Raw genomic sequence first — 20,773 nt, forward strand, 5'->3', positions numbered from 1 at the left:
ATAGATTTAAGGTGAGAGGGGAGAGATACAAAAGGGTCCAGAGGGGCAATTTTTTCACTCAAAGGGTGGTGAGTGTCTGGAACGAGCTGCCAGAGGCAGTAGTAGAGGCGGGTACAATTTTGTCTTTTAAAAAGCATTTGGACAGTTACATGGGTAAGATGGGTATAGAGGGATATGGGCCAAGTGCAGGCAATTGGGACTAGCTTAGTGGTATAAACTGGGCGACATGGACATGTTGGACCGAAGGGCCTGTTTCCATGTTGTAACTTCTATGATTCTATGATGAGGTGGAATGCTGGTTTTACACCCCATCCAATATTACTCTCCGTTGACTTCAATGGAGAGCAAAATCAGGCAGGTTATAAAAGCAGCGTTGCACCGGACCCTGTCGGTATCCCGCCCGACGGGTTATGTTAAAATTGCCCCTTTTGTGTGTGAGTTGACACTGTTTAACTACAGAGGATTAAGCAGCTACACCTGCCACTTGTGTGGGTATATTTCCTGCAGGGGTCACTGGATAGCAGAAACCCATCCTTCCCTTGGCCGGGCAAACACAGGGCTAATCATGTCAATGACCCAGCTGACATCAGCTAACTTAGCACAAATCTCCTTGGGTCAATAGTAAACCGTGCAGTGTACCGACACAGAGTTAATCAGGGGAACAGGCAGTTTTATAAAGGTTTTATCAATGGATCCCTCAATAAATTGCTCAAGATAAGTCACATGACATCCCGCTATCATGTAACACCCTGGCCCTAAAATTCAAACAGTCTCCTGCCATAACTCCAGTGGGAGATCAATAGAACCCCCAGAACATTGGAGTAAACGTCCGTTTATGGCGTTTCCCTGGAGTTTCCACCAGTCTCCTGTTGGAGTTGTGGCGGGAGATTGGTAGAAAACCCAAGGAATGACAGGGCCATAATGTATTACTCCACTGCTAAGGTGGAGCTGTGTTTAAACTGGTGAGGTACAGACCAGACATGCTCAGAACTGAATGTTAAAAGATGAGCAGGCATTTTAAGAACATAAGAAATAGGAGCAGGAGTAGGCCAATCGGCCCCTCGAGCCTGCTCCGCCATTCAATAAGATCATGGCTGATCTGATCCTAACCTCAAATCTAAATTCATGTCCAATTTCCTGCCCGTTCCCCGTAACCCCTAATTCCCTTTACTTCTAGGAAACTGTCTATTTTATAAATTCAATGATGGTCTTTTATATCATCCAACAGTTTTCCATTAAGCAGTTTGCAGGTCGTTTAACCCATTAATTCCCTCTCTGTGATTGGTATATCTGTTAATTCTGTCCTCCTTTCCCTCTCCCCTGTTTTTCTCTCCGTACTAAAATGCTTGATTGTCTTTTAGTTTCCAGTTCTGGTGACAGGTACACAGTAGAAATCCCATCGCCTTAACTTTCCTCTTTACAGATGCTGATTGACTGACTTTTCTGTTTTTACTGGTAGTAGCAGCATTAGTTGCTGTCACTGTAGGTACAACAAAAACACACTTGGCCGGCACAGGGTACAGTCAAAGGCATAAATCAAGGGAACTTTCTGACATGCTTTGTTTTGCATGTTCTTGAAATCTGGCTGCTACGTCTGTTATACATGAACCCAATGAACCTGAGATTTGAGCATCCCTCAGAACAGATCTGCACTTTGATTCTATGTGTAGATTGCGCACATTGGTGGAACTGAACATAAAAACTAGACGGAGGGCAGCAGGCTTGACGTTTGGATACTTCAATCATGACAAGGCCTCACGATCTTTAGCTCGGGACCAACATTTGTGGCACATCCTGAGCCGAAGGGGAGTGGGGTCGATTTTAACCCCAAGTTGCCTGGCAGAAAATGGGCGGGTGGGCAGTTAAAAAATTAGGGGGTCACTTACCGCTTGTAACTTGCCCCTCTCCCGACATTGCCGATTTTAACCTGTGGGATTCAGCAGCAGGTGGATGAGACACCCGCCTGGAGCAGGTGGGGGCCTCATGAATTGATAAAAATCAGGCTTCGATTACTCCAATGGGATCCTGACTGAATTTTAACCGGGGCCTGAGCAGGGGAGGTCTTCATGGTTTTCCTGCTGGGTGGATATAGGCCAGCAGATCTCAGGAAGGATGAAAAGGCCCTTCAAGTGCTCCTCCAAGCCCCATAGGGAAACGTTATGACCTCCCCTGCCCTGGACACCCCGGGATTGATTTTAAACCCCAAGAACGGGTGGGTTGGCGGTGGGTGGGAGTTGAAAATAGTTGTTTTTTTGGGTCGCAGCCACAAAATTTTGGGACTTTGCATTCCCGGTGGGAAGCCTGTACCTTTACGCGGCGATGTTAAACCTGGAAATAAAGCCGGATTGCGGTCGCGACCCCAAAAAACAACTATTTTCAACTCCAACCCGCCGCCAACCCACCCGTTCTTGGGGTTTAAATCACCCCCTCCCTTTTCCCTCCCATGACCCTCACAACACCCTCTTTCCCCCTCGATATACCTGCTTGCTTTGGTAGCGCAGGCCGCCCGAAGGCTCCCCACCCACCCACCAGCCAGCTGCCATTTTCCACCTGTTTTGAGAGCCATGGTTGACTGGTGGAGCGGGGAGTGAAGCCCATTGGTTAAAATTGGGTCTCCTGCTGCCCCTGGTGGGGAATTAACTGGCCAGAGCTGATTCCCACTAGAAACCCGGTTATCATTTTAGACCGTCAGAGCGTGCGGGGAGGGAGCAGGGTGGTGGGGTGGGGGGGGTGGGGGCAGTGCTGTGGCTGCCAGGAAACCCGGAAATGTGGGGAATGCGGAGATCCTGCCGAATTTAACAGCAGGACCTCATTTGGATTTTTATTCTCCATTTCATGGCCGGCAGCCAGACTGATTGAGTTGCTGGGCTGGCGGATGGGAAGGCCTGCGCCAGAAGGCCACGGCCAGAGAGCAGAGAGGGGGGACGGAGAGATCACAGGAGTGGGAGAAAGAAATCATGGGGGGGGGAAAGAGATCACAGGGAGGGAAGAGATCATGGGGGGGAAGAGATCATGGGGGGGGGGGAAGAGATTACGGGGGGGGAAGAGATCATGGAGGGAAAGAGATTACGGGGGGAAAGAGATCACGGGGAGATCACAGGGGGGAAGAGATCGCGGGGAGAAGAGATCACGGGGGAAGAGATCGTTCGGGGAAGAGATTGCGAGGAAGAGATCGGGGAGGGAGAGAACGTGGGTGGAAAAGATCACAGGGGAGAAGAGATCGCGGGGGAAGGAATTGCTGGGGAAAAGAACGTGGGGATGAGGTCGCGGGGGGGGAGGGGCATCGGATCGTGGGTCGGCCTGGAGATCGGGGGGGAAATCGGATTGCAGGTGGGGAGTGTCGGCGGATCATGAAGGGGGTTGGAGGCCGATCGCGTCAGGTTTGCTTGAGGGGCCGGGGGGATGCACTCCTGCTCCTCCTGGCCCACAAGCAGTGCTGGTGAACAATTACCTGCTGTATCCGGCCGTTCTTGCTCCCCCCCTCCCCTTCAGTTGTCGGGTTTCCCGAGCCCTGGGGAACCCGGCCCGCAGCCGTTAAATGTAAAAGTCTGCTAAAATCTGAAGCACGCGGCCTCATTAACATATTTAAATTACTGACCCGCCTCTCGAGAGCAGGTTACTCGCCCGCCCCCCCCCCCCGCCCACCCTGGTTAAACCGGAAGTGGATGCGTTCAAGGCGGGTTGGTGTCGGCTTTCAGATTTTTTGGTATTTAACCCCCGCCTCGTACTCGCCCGTCCTGGGGGGTTAAAATTCCCTCCTAGACAACACTGGCATTGTGGTGTCTACAAATCCCCAATTTTGGTGAATGAACTGATTTCTCAGCACATCATCCATCATATCTCTCTGTGCTTCCCATCACCCCTGGCTCACCTCAATTCTCATCCTTGTTTTCAGATCCCTCCACGGCCTCGCCCCTCCCTATCTCTGTAACCTCCTCCGGTCCTACAACCCTCCGAGATCTCTGCGCTCCTCCAATTCTTGCTTCTTACGCATCTCTGATTTTCATCATTCCACCATTGGTGGCCGTGCCTTCAGCTGCCTAGGCCCTAAACTCTCCCTAAACCTCTCCTCCTCTCTACCTCTCTCTCCTCCTTTAAGGCACTTCTTAAAAGCTACCTCTTTGACCAAGCTTTTGGTCACCTGTCCTAATATCTCCTTATTTGGCTCGGTGTCAAATGTTGTTTGATAATCGCTCCTGTGAACAACACGCATTTATATAGTGCCTTAGGACGTTTTACTACGTTAAAGGCACTATATAAATGCGTGTTGTTTTTGTTGCTTCCAGCGACATTTAAAGTGCGATAACAAGGCCTGTGGTATCTAGCCCACAGTGAGAATCTTTCTCGTTACCAGGTTTGGATGTGGCACTGGCCATAACACAATCAGACACAAACGGCCTATTGGAAAACCACACCACGTTAGCAAATCATAGTGAGCTTCACTGTTCCCACAATTCAAGCAAGTAACAACTGCAATTAGACAAACGCTACAATGCACATATGGAAATATATTCAGTTCCTGGAACAGTCCTTGCAACACCATTACATCTGTCAACAGTTAGACAATCTCTCACAACCTGTAATCCTAGAAAGGGAGAGAAAATAATAATACAATAATACTCACATTTTTATAGCGTCTTATCAAATTATAATGGTCTCAAAGCTCTTTGCACGGTGAAATACTTATGAAGTATGGTGAAGTGAAACCAAGAGTAAGAGCGAAGCTAAGCTCAAGAAATAACTGGAGGTGGTAGAGGAAGGACAGAAGAAAGAGGAAGGGAGGAAGAGAGAGCAAGAGGGAGAGAGACTGAGCTCAGTGAAGAAGGGAGTAAGTAGGAGGGGAGAAAGAAGGTTGCATCTGAAGCTATACATCTGAAATAATCAGCAGGCATATGAAGCAAATGGCCTGAATTTCCACAGGGTTCTCCCAGTAAGCTGCCCTAACTTCAGCAGAGCTCCCAGATAAACGGCGTAAATGCCACTTTCGGCTAGTTATCCCATTTCTCCAGGAATTCTGCCAATCTCCTGCCAAAGTTGCAGCAGAAGATTGGGACAGGCCCTGTGGAAATTCAGGGTCAGTGGTTCTAGGGTAGATGGTCCAACACATAAGGTGGGGTATTGGTAGATACCTCACTGAGGTACAGTAAGGAGAGCTAATTGGATATTGGGATGTATAGCACAAATCTCAAGAGTAGGTACAAGGCACTAGTAATCCACACCAGGTGTACCGTGTACAATTCTGGTTACTACATTACAGCAAAGCTATCCCGCCACTCGCAATGCGGAAAGAACAACCAAACTGATACCTCACATGAGGACCTGAGCTATGAGGACAGGTCGAAGGATCTAGGATTGTTTACTCTGGAGAAGAGAAGGCCTAGGGTGATATAATTCAAGTATTCAGGATTCTTAAGAGAACAGATAAATTAAAGCCTGATATTCTGTTTGAGATGGCAAGAAACTGTAAAACTACGGGGCATGGGATCAAGGGTAAAAGAGTGAAGGTGCACAGTTTTGATTTAATTACTTCACGCAAAGGGTGGTGGATGTGCGAAATGGACAGATCAGTAATCGAACCTGGTCTGTATGGCAGTAGAGGCAGGCAGTGAGCATTTGGGTCCAGCTGAGCAGAGCCTGGAGAAGAGTGCTCCCACCGACGCGGACTCTCCACGGCTGCTCCTGCCACCAGGGTCTGCTCGTGCTCACATGTGCGTGGTGACTCACCATGTGCAAGCCCATCTAAATGAGGACGGGGACCCACCGAGGTGTGTGAATCTGCGCTGGTGGATGGTTGACTCAGAGATGACGATGGACCCTCAGAGGCCGGCAGGTCCTCTGAGGAATCGCACTCCACAGTCACGGTGGTCGCAGATGGCCCTGCAAGAGAACAGAAAGCAATATTAAGCATGTGGACCGATGTTGAGGCGCTGCAGATGCCAAGTGATGCTAAGATCATTCGCTATCATGAGTGCTGAGTGTTAGATTTCTGTCACCAGCCGCTTGTGCGCTCCCAGTCTTGGCGTCCGCCACGGACAGGCACTCCAGTGTCCAGCTTATTTTGAGTGCCTGCTGCTCTGCATCTGTTAATGCCACCTGGTTTGGCGGACCCCCTTCGGTCCCTGCCCTCTCCCCGGGCATTCTGGCATCTCTTCTCCTATCAAGGCAAAATACAGATTGAGTGACGGTTGCTTGGTTACCCGATAAATGCATTGGTGTGGGTGGGGTTGAGCGTGAGGGAGATGCATGGGAGGGTGCCATGAGAGTGTATGACGATTGGGTTGTGTAGTAGTGTTCGAATGGGAACTGGGGCGGTGAGTAAGTGCAGGCAAGGTGAGGATGATGGTTGAGTGGATGTGAGGAGTGATGCAAGAGCGTTGTGGTGGCAGTGCAGAAGGAGTTGTGTGGTGGTGGAGGTGATGTGGAAGAGGACGTGATGTGGAAGATGGAGTGTGGGAGAATGCGTAAGTATACTCACTTTGGCTGACCTGGTTAGATCATTAAATCTCTTCCTGCACTGCACCCAGGTTCTGGACACATTGCCGCTGCTGGTGACCTCCTCGGCCAACTCCAGCCAGGCCTTCTTGGTGGTGGAGGGAGGACGCTTCCTCCCATCCGATGGGAAAAAAAAATTCCCTCCTCCTCCTCACCCAATCGAGCAGCACCTGGAGTGAGGAGTCAGAGAACCTTGGAGCAGCCTTGCCTCTGGCCTGCTCCATGCTCCTAAATTGGTTGTTTTCTGCAGGAGGAGCTTTGGAGGACTGCCCCTTTAAATAGGGCTCCTCCTGCTGTCAGCCTGTGATGCGGGTGCGCAGTCTGCCCGCTGCACAGCTTTCCAGCGTGAAACCCGGAAGTCAAGGTAAGTGCCTTCAATTAGGCTGCGATCGCATGCGGAGCACCCCGATTTCACTGGGCGCGTTACCCATGAGCCCAGTCGACCCCCCGCTGCCAACCCGCCTCCCTCCTAAAATCGACCCCATTGTGTTTGCAAAGAAATAATAAAACTCCAGTCAAACACTTTTACAAGAGTGTGGCACTCCTTCTTATTATTTGTTTTTTAAATGGTCCTTTTATATTCTTTAATGAAGCTCTCTATGAAGGTCTGTGCCGCATTAAAATATTTGTGGATTCTGCAGGTCAGCCAGGGTTAAAAGAAAGAAAAGAAAGGATGTACGTTTACAAAACACAAGCCTGAAGAGTTTTGGCTCTCGTTAAAGGATTCTGCGGTGTGCTAGTATCCAAAGCCTAGAAAGTCATTACTGAATTTCTAAAATATATTAAGCACCACGACAATGAAGAATGAGTTCAGGCCGAAGCCTGTTTCTGTGCCATAACTTCTATAGGTGTTCATTGTTACGTTCCTCCAACTCTGGCCTTTCGTGCATGCCCTACTCCCTTCGTCCCACCATTGGCGGCCGTGCCTTCAGCCGTCTAGGCCCTAAGCTCTAAAATTCCGTCCCCAAAACACTTTGCCTCTCCACCCCTCTCTCTCCTCCTTTAAGCCTCTGCTTAAAACATACCCCTTTGACCAAGCGTTTGGTCACCTGTCCGAATGTCTCCTTTCGCTCGGTGTTGATTTTTGTCTGATTACACTCCTGTGAAGCGCCTCGGATCGTTTTATTATATTAAAGGCGCAAGTTGTTGTTGGTCAGAATATCTCAACTCACATTGTGAGCCATCATCGTGTTTGTTTCTCTGATTTTTCAACAAAATAATCAGCACCGTTGTAAAAGAGGAACTCTTCACTACATGCATTGAAAATGTCGCTACATCATCGAAAACAAGTTCATTTTTACCCCATGTGTTTTTTAATAGTTTTCAGCCAGTTCGAATCAATCTTTATGCCTGCTGCATGTTAAAATAAAGAGAGATACTAGTTAGTAGATATTGCTGAGCTGTATTGTGCTGTAGTATACTGTGTGAGTATTATTGTGGGCTGTGTTGCATTGTAGAATGCTGTGTGAGTATTACTGAGTTGTGTAGTATTTTAGTATGTAGTGTATTACTGAGCTGTGTTGTATTGTAGTATGTAATGTGAGCACTACTCAGCTGTGCTGTATTGTAATATGTAACGTGAGCATTACTGAGCTATGTTGTATTGTAGTATGTAGTATGTAGTATTACTGAGCTATGTTGTATTTTAGTATGTAGTGAGTATTACTGAGCTGTGTTGTATTTTAGTATGTAGTGAGTATTACTGAGCTGTGTTGTATTTTAGTATGTAGTGAGTATTACTTAGCTGTGTTGTATTGTAGTATGTAGTGTGAGTATTACTGAGCTGTGTTGTATTGTAGTATGTAGTGAGTATTACTGAGCTGTGTTGCATTGTAGTATGTAGTGAGTATTACTGAGCTGTGTTGCATTGCAGTATGTAGTATGTAGTATTACTGAGCTATGTTGTATTTTAGTATGTAGTGTGAGTATGACTGAGCTGTGCTGTATTGTAGTATGCAGTATGTAGTATTACTGAGCTATGTTGTATTGTAGTATGTAGTGAGTATTAATTAGCTGTGTTGTATTGCAGTATGTAATGTGAGTATTACTGAGCTTTGCTGTACTCTGAACCTTTAATAAGTAGATTCATTTCATGATGCAGCACTAAGCCAAACACAGGTGAGAAAGTCCCGTGTTGCATCTCTGGTTTGGATTGAGTTAGCCAGAGCTGCAACAGCAGGCCCCATCACCCTTGGGCTATGGAAGGAGAAAACATCTCAGCCTAGGTATCTTCCTGATTGTCATCCAGTGGTGCCCACTGTGGATGTTGGGCGACAATAAGGTTGGGTTCACAGGTTGACTGGCTGGCTGACTCTCCCATGTGAAGAATGGCTGTTTGGGTGGGGCACTGAGGGACCCCTGGTCTGGGCAACTTAGCCCACCAGAACCCAGCTCCTTCAGGAGAGCAGGGAAAGAAAACTGGAGGGAACAAAAGATAACATCTTTTGCTGGTGTAGCCCTCGACTGTACAAAGTTCAATTTCTTTTCACTGTTGCTAATTCCCTTTTCTCTGGGTCTTGAACCACACAAACCATTGTTTACACTGAGCTGTGTGGTGTATATTACACGGTTGTGGTTGCTGATGTTGCAGATTCCCACAGAGGGAACTAATGTGTTGCAGCTGGAGTGCGGTCACCTTCCCAAAATTCCTCAGGGCAGGCAGTGGGGTGGCAGAAAATCTGGGAGGCACTCGTCTGTGAGGTGAGCTGGAAAAAAAGTCACACACACACACACACACACACACACACATAAACACACACATACACACATAAACACACACACATACACACACACACACACACATAATGCCGAGATCTGCAATGTCTGTTTATTATCATGGTAACAATGCTGACCGGGTTAGAACTGCAGATATGTGACCACAAAGAAATAAAGCAAAAAACAGCCCGAAATGAGTACATGGCCGGACAGCCCTTCTTCTCTGTGTGGGGGCTCACCAGCTCAAGGAACTTATCAGATCAACTTACTCTTGTTTAAACAAAAGAAATCAGCTTTGTAAACTCACAAGAGAAGTGAGAAACTTCAGTGTTTCTGTTCTCTATGGGGATATTTTCCAAACGTATGGGCATGATTGTAGCTGGGAGCCGGGACCCCCAGCGCATCAGTAGATATTCGCCTGGGGAATCTGGAAGCCAAATGAGTGCATCGCAATCTGCGATCACAACTCAACTGAGGGTGAGTATTTCAGCTTTCGGGTTTCCCACGCGCCAGGCAGCCAGATTGACAGGCTGGCTGACCATAGGGAGGGAATCGAGCCGCGAATCAGAGAGAGGGGAGGGAGGCAGCGAGAGACCGTGGGCCGTGAAACAAATCGGGATGAGGTGGGGGGACGTGGACGACATCGGGGGGTACAGCCAGCATCGGAGATCAGGGGAGTCCAGCATCGGGATCGGGGGGTCCAGCATCGGGATCGGGGGGGGGTCTAGCATCGGGATCGGGGGGGTCCAGCATCGGGATCGGGGGGGTCCAGCATCGGGATCGGAGTGGGGGGTCCAGCATTGGGTGGGGAGGGGTCTGGCATCAGGGGAGTGTTGGTGGGGGGTCAGCCGATCGCGAGGGTCCGATCGTGCCAGGTGAGCTTGTTGGGCCTGGATGAAGCACTCCTGCTCCTCTGGGCCCACAAACAGCGTAATAAACTCACCTCATGGATCCGGCCCTCCCGCCTGCTTTCACCTGACATGAATTGGAAACAATGGAAAACCCGAACAGGTAAGGTCAAATTCATTTTACTTTTGTAATACACAAAAAATTATTTCAATGAGGTACATTACCCCTTTAATTATCGGCCCATGGCATTAAAAGTGGGGGAGCGACTTCCGGGTGTCTGTCGTGTGCATCCAAACGCACCTGGGTCAAACCCAGAAGTTGGAACCGGGATGCGGTCCCACACTGAAAAGCTATCATTTTAATAGGAACATAGGAACATAGGAACAGGAGTAGGCCATTCAGCCCCTCGTGCCTGCTCCGCCATTTGATAAGATCATGGCTGATCTGTGATCTAACTCCATATACCTGCCTTTGGCCCATATCCCTTAATACCTTTGGTTGCCAAAAAGCTATCTATCTCACATTTAAATTTAGCAATTGAGCTAATATCAATTGCCGTTTGCGGAAGAGAGTTCCAAACTTCTACCACCCTTTGTGTGTAGAAATGTTTTCTAATCTCACTCCTGAAAGGTCTGGCTCTAATTTTTAGACTGTGCCCCCTACTCTTAGAATCCCCAACCAGCAGAAATAGTTTCTCTCCATCCACCCTATCCGTTCCCCTTAATATCTAATAAACTTCGCTCAGATCCTAGAAGTAAAGGGAATTAGAGGTTACGGGGGGGCGGGCTGGAGATTGGACATGAATTTAAATTTGAGGTTAGGATCAGATCAGCCATGATCTTATTGAATAGCGGAGCAGGCTCGAGGGGCCGATTGGCCTACTCCTGCTCCTATTTCTTATGTTCTGATGTAGATCACCATTTAACCTTCTAAAGTCTAGAGAGTACAACCCCAATTTGTGTAATCTCTCCTCGTAACTTAACCCTTGAAGTCCGGGTATTATTCTAGTACACCTACGCTGCACTCCCCCCAAGGCCAATATGTCCTTCCGAAGCTGCTCACAGTACTCCAGGTGCAGTCTGACCAGGGTTTTGTATAGCTGCAGCATAACTTCTGCCCCCTTGTACTCTAGTCCTCTAGATATAAAGGCCAGCATTCCATTAGCCTTATTGATTATTTTCTGCACCTGTTCATGGCACTTCAATGATCTATGTACCTGAACCCCTAAGTCCCTTTGGACATCCACAGTTTTTAACTTTTTACCATTTAGAAAGTACCCTGTTCTATCCTTTTTTGATCTAAAGTGGATGACCTCACATTTGTCTACATTGACTTCCATTTGCCACAATTTTGCCCATTCACCTAATCTATCAATATCCCTTTATAATTTTATGTTTTCATCTACACTGCTTACAATGCCACCAATCTTTGTGTCATCGGCAAACTTAGATATGAGACTTTCTATGCCTTCATCCAAGTCGTTAATAAATATTGTGAATAATTGAGGCCCCAAGACAGATCCCTGCGGGACTCCAATAGTCACATCCTGCCAATGTGAATACCTATCCATTATCCCTACTCTCTGTCGCCTTTCACTCAGCCAATTTCCTAACCAAGTCTATACTTTTCCCTCGATTCCATGGGCTTCTGTCTTAGCTAACAGTCTCTTTTGTGGGACCTTATCAAATGCCTTCTGGAAGTCCATGTAAATAACATCCATTGACATTCCCCTGTCCACTACTTTAGTCACCTCTTCAAAAAATTCAATCAGGTTTGTCAGGCACGACCTACCTTTCACAAATCGATGCTGGCTCTCCCTGATTAACTGAAAATTCTCGAGGTGTTCAGTCACCCTATCCTTAATTATAGACTCCAGCAATTTCCCCACAACAGATGTTAGGCTAACTGGTCTATAATTCCCCATCTCCCATTCGTTCCCAACACACCCATTCTTGGGGGTTAAAATTAGCCCCATTAATTTTTGACGGACTCGTACCAAATTCCTCTGTATACTTTTTAACCCTGTAATAACCTATTCAACAGTCTAATCCCTGCATTTGAAAAGAAAACAGAGGGATTTACTATAAATGAGTTAAGGGTTAATGTAGGAACAGCACACAGTTGGATAATATACCTCCATATAACACATACCATGCTTGGATAGGCCCTTTTTTTAAACAGTATTTGAAATATCTTTGTACTTTACACATTGTGTGGAATATAACTGTACACATTGTGTGGAATATCACTGTACACATTGTGTGGAATATCACTGTACACATTGTGTGGAATATCACTGTGCTTCACACATTGTGTGGAATATCACTGTGCTTCACACATTGTGTGGAATATCACTGTGCTTCACACATTGTGTGGAATATCACTGTGCTTTACACATTGTGTGGAATATCACTGTGCTTCACACATTGTGTGGAATATCACTGTGCTTCACACATTGTGTGGAATATCACTGTGCTTCACACATTGTGTGGAATATCACTGTGCTTCACACATTGTGTGGAATATCACTGTGCTTTACACATTGTGTGGAATATCACTGTGCTTCACACATTGTGTGGAATATCACTGTGCTTCACACATTGTGTGGAATATCACTGTGCTTTACACATTGTGTGGAATATCACTGTGCTTCACACATTGGACTCGATTTTACCGTCGGGTTTCCTGTGGGTTTCCAGCGGGGGGCCCCCGAAAATCCCGATATTCAGTCACGTGACCGGATTGCGCCACGATCCCGACCACTTCCGGGTTCCCCGATGACGTGCGGGGCTGCGTGCGCGGCCCCCTCTGGTGGGAATCCCGCAGGCAATTAAAGCCAGCGGGGTTCCACTTGAGTGTACTTACCTTGCTGGTTGAGGTCATTAAATGAGCTGAATCAGCTGTCAAAACAGCAAGTGTGGGATTTTACCTTCAACGCAGAGTGTTTCACACACTGGGGGAAACAGTCTCCCTCCAACCAGGCGTGTTGCAGCCAGCAGCCTGTGGCAGCTGCCAAGGTGCACTCCACGGGGGTGGGGGGGGGGAGAGCCCTCACCCACGCAGGAGGCCACCGCGTTACATAGGGCAACCCCTGCCCCCCACCACCCCCCGCCAAGCCAGAGGACAGACCGACACGAAACCGCAGCCCCAGTCCGAGGAACCACACACCTACCCTGCACAACCCCTCAGACCAACACCTGCCAGATGGGTGGTGCGTGGACACCCTCGGAGGACGAACAGCATGACCAGCCCCAGCAGCCTCGCAGTCCACGCCGTCCGCCGCAGAGACGTGGAGCCCCCCAACACGGTGCTGTTGCATGCCCACCTGCACAGCAGGAGGGAGGGCAACCGCAGAGAGAGATGCGTTGCAGAGGGCACTACCCTCGCCACAGGGTCCACAGACCGAGGTGCAGCTCCCCGGACCTCTCCGAGCAGCAGTGCACACGGAGGCGCAGATTCACTCGACATGTAGTCGTGGAGATCTGCAGGCTCTTTCATGCCGAGCTGCTCCTGGCTGGCCCCAGCACCAACTGCTTACCTGTCGCTGCCAAAGTCACCACTGCCCTCCACAACTTCTCCTCCGCATCCTTCCAGGGTGCAGCCGGGTACACCGCTGATGTCTCTCATTCGTCTGCGCGGAAGAGCCCTGCAAATACACCTGCACCTATTCTGCAGTAACACAATGGGTGGCATCAGTGGTGGGTCCTCATAGTGATACCCAGGAGCGGGCATTATTGGACACAACAGACAGGATTTGCGGAGACATGGCAGTGGTGGTGCCAATATAATGTGTGATGTTTGTTGCTCTGAAATTCAATATAGGTAACACCCATGGCAAACCCTCAGACACCCTTGTGCATCCCCTTCATGCTCACGACACGTTTGCCTTACGCTGCCTACTGCACATATGTGATGCATGCCCTGTGGCTGCAGCACAGGTGGTGGCAGGTTGAGTGAGGCTGGCCGTGAGAGAGATGCACGAGAGGGTGAGTATGGGATAGAGCCATGAGATTGTATGAGGATTGGGTTGCGTGTTAGTGGCGGGGTGAGTACTGGCGAGGTGAGTAGGTGCAGGTAAGATGAGGATGGGGTTTGAGTGGGTGTGAGGGGTGATGTGACAGAGTAGTGTTGGCGGTGCCGAAGGAGATGTGGGGTGGGGGCAGTGTTGTGGCAGACGGAGTGTAGGGGAAAGACTACGTGTTCTCACTGTGGCTGACCTACTGCGGTCATTGGAGCGCCTCCTGCACTGTATGCAGGTGGGCGATATGTTGGTGGCGCAGGTGACCCCCTCTGCAACCTCGAGCCAGGCCTTCTTGGTGGCAGAGGCAGGCCGCTTCCTCCCGCCCGCCGGGGGGAAGATCTCTGTCCTCCCCCTCCTCCTCACCCCATCTGATGATACCTGGGGTGAGGCATCTTTAAACTGGGAGCAGCCTTCCCCCTGGGCTGCTCCATGCTGTAATTTGTTCCATTGGTTGCAGCATCTGTCAGTGAAGGACTGCCCCTTTAACTAGAGAGTCTCCAGCTGACAGATCGTACTGCGCATGCGCAGCCTGCCCGACGCGCAGACCAGCAGCGCGGACCCCAGAGGAGCAGGTAAGTGGCTCCAATTAGTGGATTGCCTGCTACGATCGCGCGGGCAACCCACTAATTTCACCAGGCGCGGAGGCCACGCACCCGAAACCCAACCCGCCGGAAACCCGCAGGCCTGGTAAAATCAGGCCCATTGTGTGGAATATCACTGTGCTTCACACATTGTGTGGAATATCACTGAGCTTTACACATTGTGTGGAATATCACTGTGCTTCACACATTGTGTGGAATATCACTGTACACATTGTGTGGAATATCACTGTGCTTCACACATTGGGTTCGATTTTAGGATCGTGTTTCCGGCGGGTTCCCAGCGGGGTGGCCCCGAAAATCCCGATCTCCGGTCACGTGACCGGATCGCGACGAAATCCCGGCCACTTCCGGGTACCGCGCTGACGTGCGGGGCTGCGCGCGCAAGCCCCACTGGTGGGAATCCCGCAGGCAATTAAAGCCAGCGGGGTTCCACTTGAGAGTACTTACCTTGCTCGTTGTGGTCAGTTAATGAGCTGAAGCAGCTGTCAAAAGAGGAAGTGTGGGATTTTAGGTTCAAGGCAGTGAGTTTCCCACACTGGGGGAAACAGTCTCCCTCCAACCAGGCGTGTTGCAGCCAGCAGCCTGTGGCAGGTGCCAAGGTGCGCTCCATGGGGGAGAGCCCTCACTCACGCTGGAGGCCACCGCGTCACATAGGGCAACCCCTGCCCTCCACCACCCCCCGCCAAGCCAGAGGACAGACCGACACGAAACCACAGCCCCAGTCCGAGGAACCACACACCTACCCTGCACAACCCCTCAGACCAACACCTGCCAGTTGGGTGGTGTGTGGAGACCCTCGGAGGACGAAGAGCATGACCAGCACCAGCAGCCTCGCAGTCCACGCCGTCCGCCGCAGAGACGTGGATCCCCCCAACACGGTGTTGTTGCACGCCCACCTGCACAGCAGGAGGGAGGGCTACCGCAGAGAGAGACGCGTCGCAGAGGGCACTACCCTTGCCACAGGGTCCACAGACCGAGGCGCAGCTCCCCGGACCTCTCCGAGCAGCAGTGCACAGGGAGGCGCAGATTCGCTCGACATGTAGTCGTGGAGATCTGCAGCCTCTTTCATGCCGAGCTGCTCCTGGCTGGCCCCAGCACCAACTGCTTACCTGTCGCTGGCAAAGTCACCACTGCCCTCCACACCTTCTCCTCCGCATCCTTCCAGGGTGCAGCCGGCTACACTGCCGATGTCTCTCAGTCGTCTGCGCGGACGAGCCCTGCAAATACACCTGCACCTACTCTGCAGTAACACGATGGGTGGCATCAGTGGTGGGTCCTCATAGTGATACCCAGGAGCGGGCATTATTGGACACAACGGACAGGATTCGCGGAGACATGGCAGTGGTGGTGTCAATATAATGTGTGCTGTTTGTTGCTCTGAAATTCAATATGGGTGACACCTATGACAAACCCTCAGACACCCTTGTGCACCCCCTTCATGCTGACGAGACGTTTGCCTTACGCTGCCTACTGCACATATGTGATGCATGCCCTGTGGCTGCAGCACAGGTGGTGGCAGGTTGAGTGAGGCTGGCTGTGAGGGAGATGCACCAGAGGGTGAGTATGGGATGGAGCAATGAGATTGTATGAGGAGTGGGTTGCGTGTTAGTGGCAGGGTGAGTACTGGCGAGGTGAGTAGGTGGAGGTAAGATGAGGATGGGGTGTGAGTGGGCATGAAGGGTGATGTGACAGAATAGTGTTGGCGGTGCCGAAGGAGATGTGGGGTGGGGGCAGTGTTGTGGCAGACGGAGTGTAGGGGAAAGACTTCGTGTTCTCACTGCGGCTGACCTACTGCGGTCATTGGAGCGCCTCCTGCACTGTATGCAGGTGGGCGATATGTTGGTGGCGCAGGTGACCCCCTCTGCCACCTCGAGCCAGGCCTTCTTGGTGGCAGAGGCAGGCCGCTTCCTCCCGCCCGCCGGGGGGAAGATCTGTGTCCTCCCCCTCCTCCTCACCCCATCTGATGATACCTGGGGTGAGGCATCATTAAACTGGGAGCAGCCTTCCCCCTGGGCTGCTCCATGCTGTAATTTGTCCCATTGGTTGCAGCATCTGTCAGTGGAGGACTGCCCCTTTAACTAGAGAGCCTCCAGCTGACAGATCGTACTGCGCATGCGCAGCCTGACCGACACGCAGGCCAGCGCCGTGGACCCCGGAGGAGCAGGTAATTGATTCCTATTAGTGGGTTGCCTGCTACGATCGCGCGGGCAACCCACTAATTTCGCCGAGTGTGTTGACCACGCTCCCGGAGGACCACCCGCTGGGAACCCGCAGGCCTGGTAAAATCAGGCCCATTGTGTAGAATATCACTGTGCTTCACACATTGTGTGGAATATTACTGAGCTTTACACATTGTGTGGAATATCACTGTACTTCACACATTGTGTGGAATATCACTGAACCATACACAGTGTGTGGAATATCCCTGTATTATACACAGTGTGTGGAATATCCCTGTATTATACACAGTGTGTGGAATATCCCTGTATTATACACATTGTGTGGAATATCCCTGTATTATACACAGTGTGTGGAATATCCCTGTATTATACACAGTGTGTGGAATATCCCTGTACAATACACAGTGTGTGGAATATCCCTGTACAATACACAGTGTGTGGAATATCCCTGTACAATACACAGTGTGTGGAATATCCCTGTATTATACACAGTGTGTGGAATATCCCTGTACAATACACAGTGTGTGGAATATCCCTGTACAATACACAGTGTGTGGAATATCCCTGTATTATACACAGTGTGTGGAATATCCCTGTACAATACACAGTGTGTGGAATATCCCTGTACTATACACAGTGTGTGGGATATTCCTGTACTATACACAGTGTGTGGAATATTCCTGTATTATACACAGTGTGTGGAATATCCCTGTATTATACACAGTGTGTGGAATATCCCTGTACAATACACAGTGTGTGGAATATCCCTGTACAATACACAGTGTGTGGAATATCCCTGTATTATACACAGTGTGTGGAATATCCCTGTATTATACACAGTGTGTGGAATATCCCTGTATTATACACAGTGTGTGGAATATCCCTGTATTATACACAGTGTGTGGAATATCCCTGTATTATACACAGTGTGTGGAATATCCCTGTATTATACACAGTGTGTGGAATATCCCTGTATTATACACAGTGTGTGGAATATCCCTGTATTATACACAGTGTGTGGAATATCCCTGTACAATACACAGTGTGTGGAATATCCCTGTATTATACACAGTGTGTGGAATATCCCTGTATTATACACAGTGTGTGGAATATCCCTGTATTATACACAGTGTGTGGAATATCCCTGTATTATACACAGTGTGTGGAATATCCCTGTACTATACACAGTGTGTGGAATATCCCTGTACTATACACAGTGTGTGGAATATCCCTGTATTATACACAGTGTGTGGAATATCCCTGTACTATGCACAGTGTGTGGAATATCCCTGTATTATACACAGTGTGTGGAATATCCCTGTATTATACACAGTGTGTGGAATATCCCTGTACAATACACAGTGTGTGGAATATCCCTGTATTATACACAGTGTGTGGAATATCCCTGTACAATACACAGTGTGTGGAATATTCCTGTACAATACACAGTGTGTGGAATATTCCTGTATTATACACAGTGTGTGGAATATCCCTGTATTATACACAGTGTGTGGAATATCCCTGTATTATACACAGTGTGTGGAATATCCCTGTATTATACACAGTGTGTGGAATATCCCTGTATTATACACAGTGTGTGGAATATTCCTGTATTATACACAGTGTGTGGAATATTCCTGTATTATACACAGTGTGTGGAATATCCCTGTATTATACACAGTGTGTGGAATATCCCTGTATTATACACAGTGTGTGGAATATCCCTGTATTATACACATTGTGTGGAATATCCCTGTATTATACACAGTGTGTGGAATATTCCTGTATTATACACAGTGTGTGGAATATCCCTGTATTATACACAGTGTGTGGAATATCCCTGTATTATACACAGTGTGTGGAATATTCCTGTATTATACACAGTGTGTGGAATATCCCTGTACTATACACAGTGTGTGGAATATCCCTGTACAATACACAGTGTGTGGAATATTCCTGTATTATACACAGTGTGTGGAATATCCCTGTATTATACACAGTGTGTGGAATATCCCTGTATTATACACAGTGTGTGGAATATCCCTGTATTATACACAGTGTGTGGAATATCCCTGTATTATACACAGTGTGTGGAATATTCCTGTATTATACACAGTGTGTGGAATATTCCTGTATTATACACAGTGTGTGGAATATCCCTGTATTATACACAGTGTGTGGAATATCCCTGTATTATACACAGTGTGTGGAATATCCCTGTATTATACACATTGTGTGGAATATCCCTGTATTATACACAGTGTGTGGAATATTCCTGTATTATACACAGTGTGTGGAATATCCCTGTATTATACACAGTGTGTGGAATATCCCTGTATTATACACAGTGTGTGGAATATTCCTGTATTATACACAGTGTGTGGAATATCCCTGTATTATACACAGTGTGTGGAATATCCCTGTACAATACACAGTGTGTGGAATATCCCTGTATTATACACAGTGTGTGGAATATCCCTGTATTATACACAGTGTGTGGAATATTCCTGTACTATGCACAGTGTGTGGAATATCCCTGTATTATACACAGTGTGTGGAATATCCCTTTATTATACACAGTGTGTGGAATATCCCTGTATTATACACAGTGTGTGGAATATTCCTGTATTATACACAGTGTGTGGAATATCCCTGTATTATACACAGTGTGTGGAATATCCCTGTATTATACACAGTGTGTGGAATATCCCTGTATTATACACAGTGTGTGGAATATTCCTGTATTATACACAGTGTGTGGAATATACCTGTACTATACACAGTGTGTGGAATATCCCTGTCCTTTTCATATATTGTAAACAATTTTACAACACCAAGTTATAGTCCAGCAATTTTATTTTAAATTCACAAGCTTTCGGAGGCTACCTCCTTCGTCAGACGCTCGATTTACACCACGCCCGATTTCACGCTCCGTTGAAGCCGGGCATCCGACTAGCATCCGATCCTCGAGGCTCAGGCAATTCAGTCCTATTTGTGCCCATGTTTTGAAGATAATCGACAAAAGAACCATTGGGGAGATGAGGAGAATTTGTTTCACGCAACGAGTTGCTACGAGTGCACTGCCTGAAAGGGCGGTGGAAACAGAATCAATAGTAACTTTCAAAAGGAAATTGGATATATACTTGAAAAGGAAAAAAATTTCAGGGCTATGGGGAAAGAGCAGGGGGAGCGGGACTAATTTCAAAGAGCCGACACAGGCCAAATCTGCTCCTTCTGTGCTGTATAATTCTGTGATTTCTTGTTCACTAGTTTGTCCTTTCTCAATGTTGTGGGCCTGGAGGTTTGGAAAGGGCGGTTAGTGCTGTTGTCTCATAGGTTGGATAAATCCTCAATCAGGACATCAAGATTAGTTGGTATCAGCAAAATGAGATATATACAAATGAATGTGGACGTGGATTATACATGATCTCCAGGGTATAAATCTACGTGACCCGCAAAGACAAAAGGCTTCGATATCCTTGCACTGGGCCAGCTATTTGCTGTACTATTAATGGAGTCCCATCAGATGGTTAAACAGGGAAATACAAACGTCAGAGCACATTATCATCACGGATGGTGTCAGCACTCCAAGGGCGGACACCTCATAGCTTTGGCTTCTGGTCAAACCTTTGAGGAAGCTACGCCCTAGAATATTAAAGGAGTCGCTCATATTCACCATTCACACCCTGGACCTCAGGGACATCTAGAGAATGGAGCTTGATCGCACACTAATCCGTTACTGTAATTCGGCAGGATATGGGAACTTACATGAGCACAGCTTTATTGTGAAAAGATTGTTCTAGAAGTTCCGTACTTTGTCCCTTCCCCCTAATGTTCTCCCTTGCTCCTGGCCGTGATAATATACACTGAGGTATTTTATTACTGCAGCCCTTTGGTACATCACTAATTTCTTG

This window comes from Heptranchias perlo, chromosome 11, assembly GCF_035084215.1.
Source record: "Heptranchias perlo isolate sHepPer1 chromosome 11, sHepPer1.hap1, whole genome shotgun sequence".
NCBI lineage: Eukaryota > Metazoa > Chordata > Chondrichthyes > Hexanchiformes > Hexanchidae > Heptranchias > Heptranchias perlo.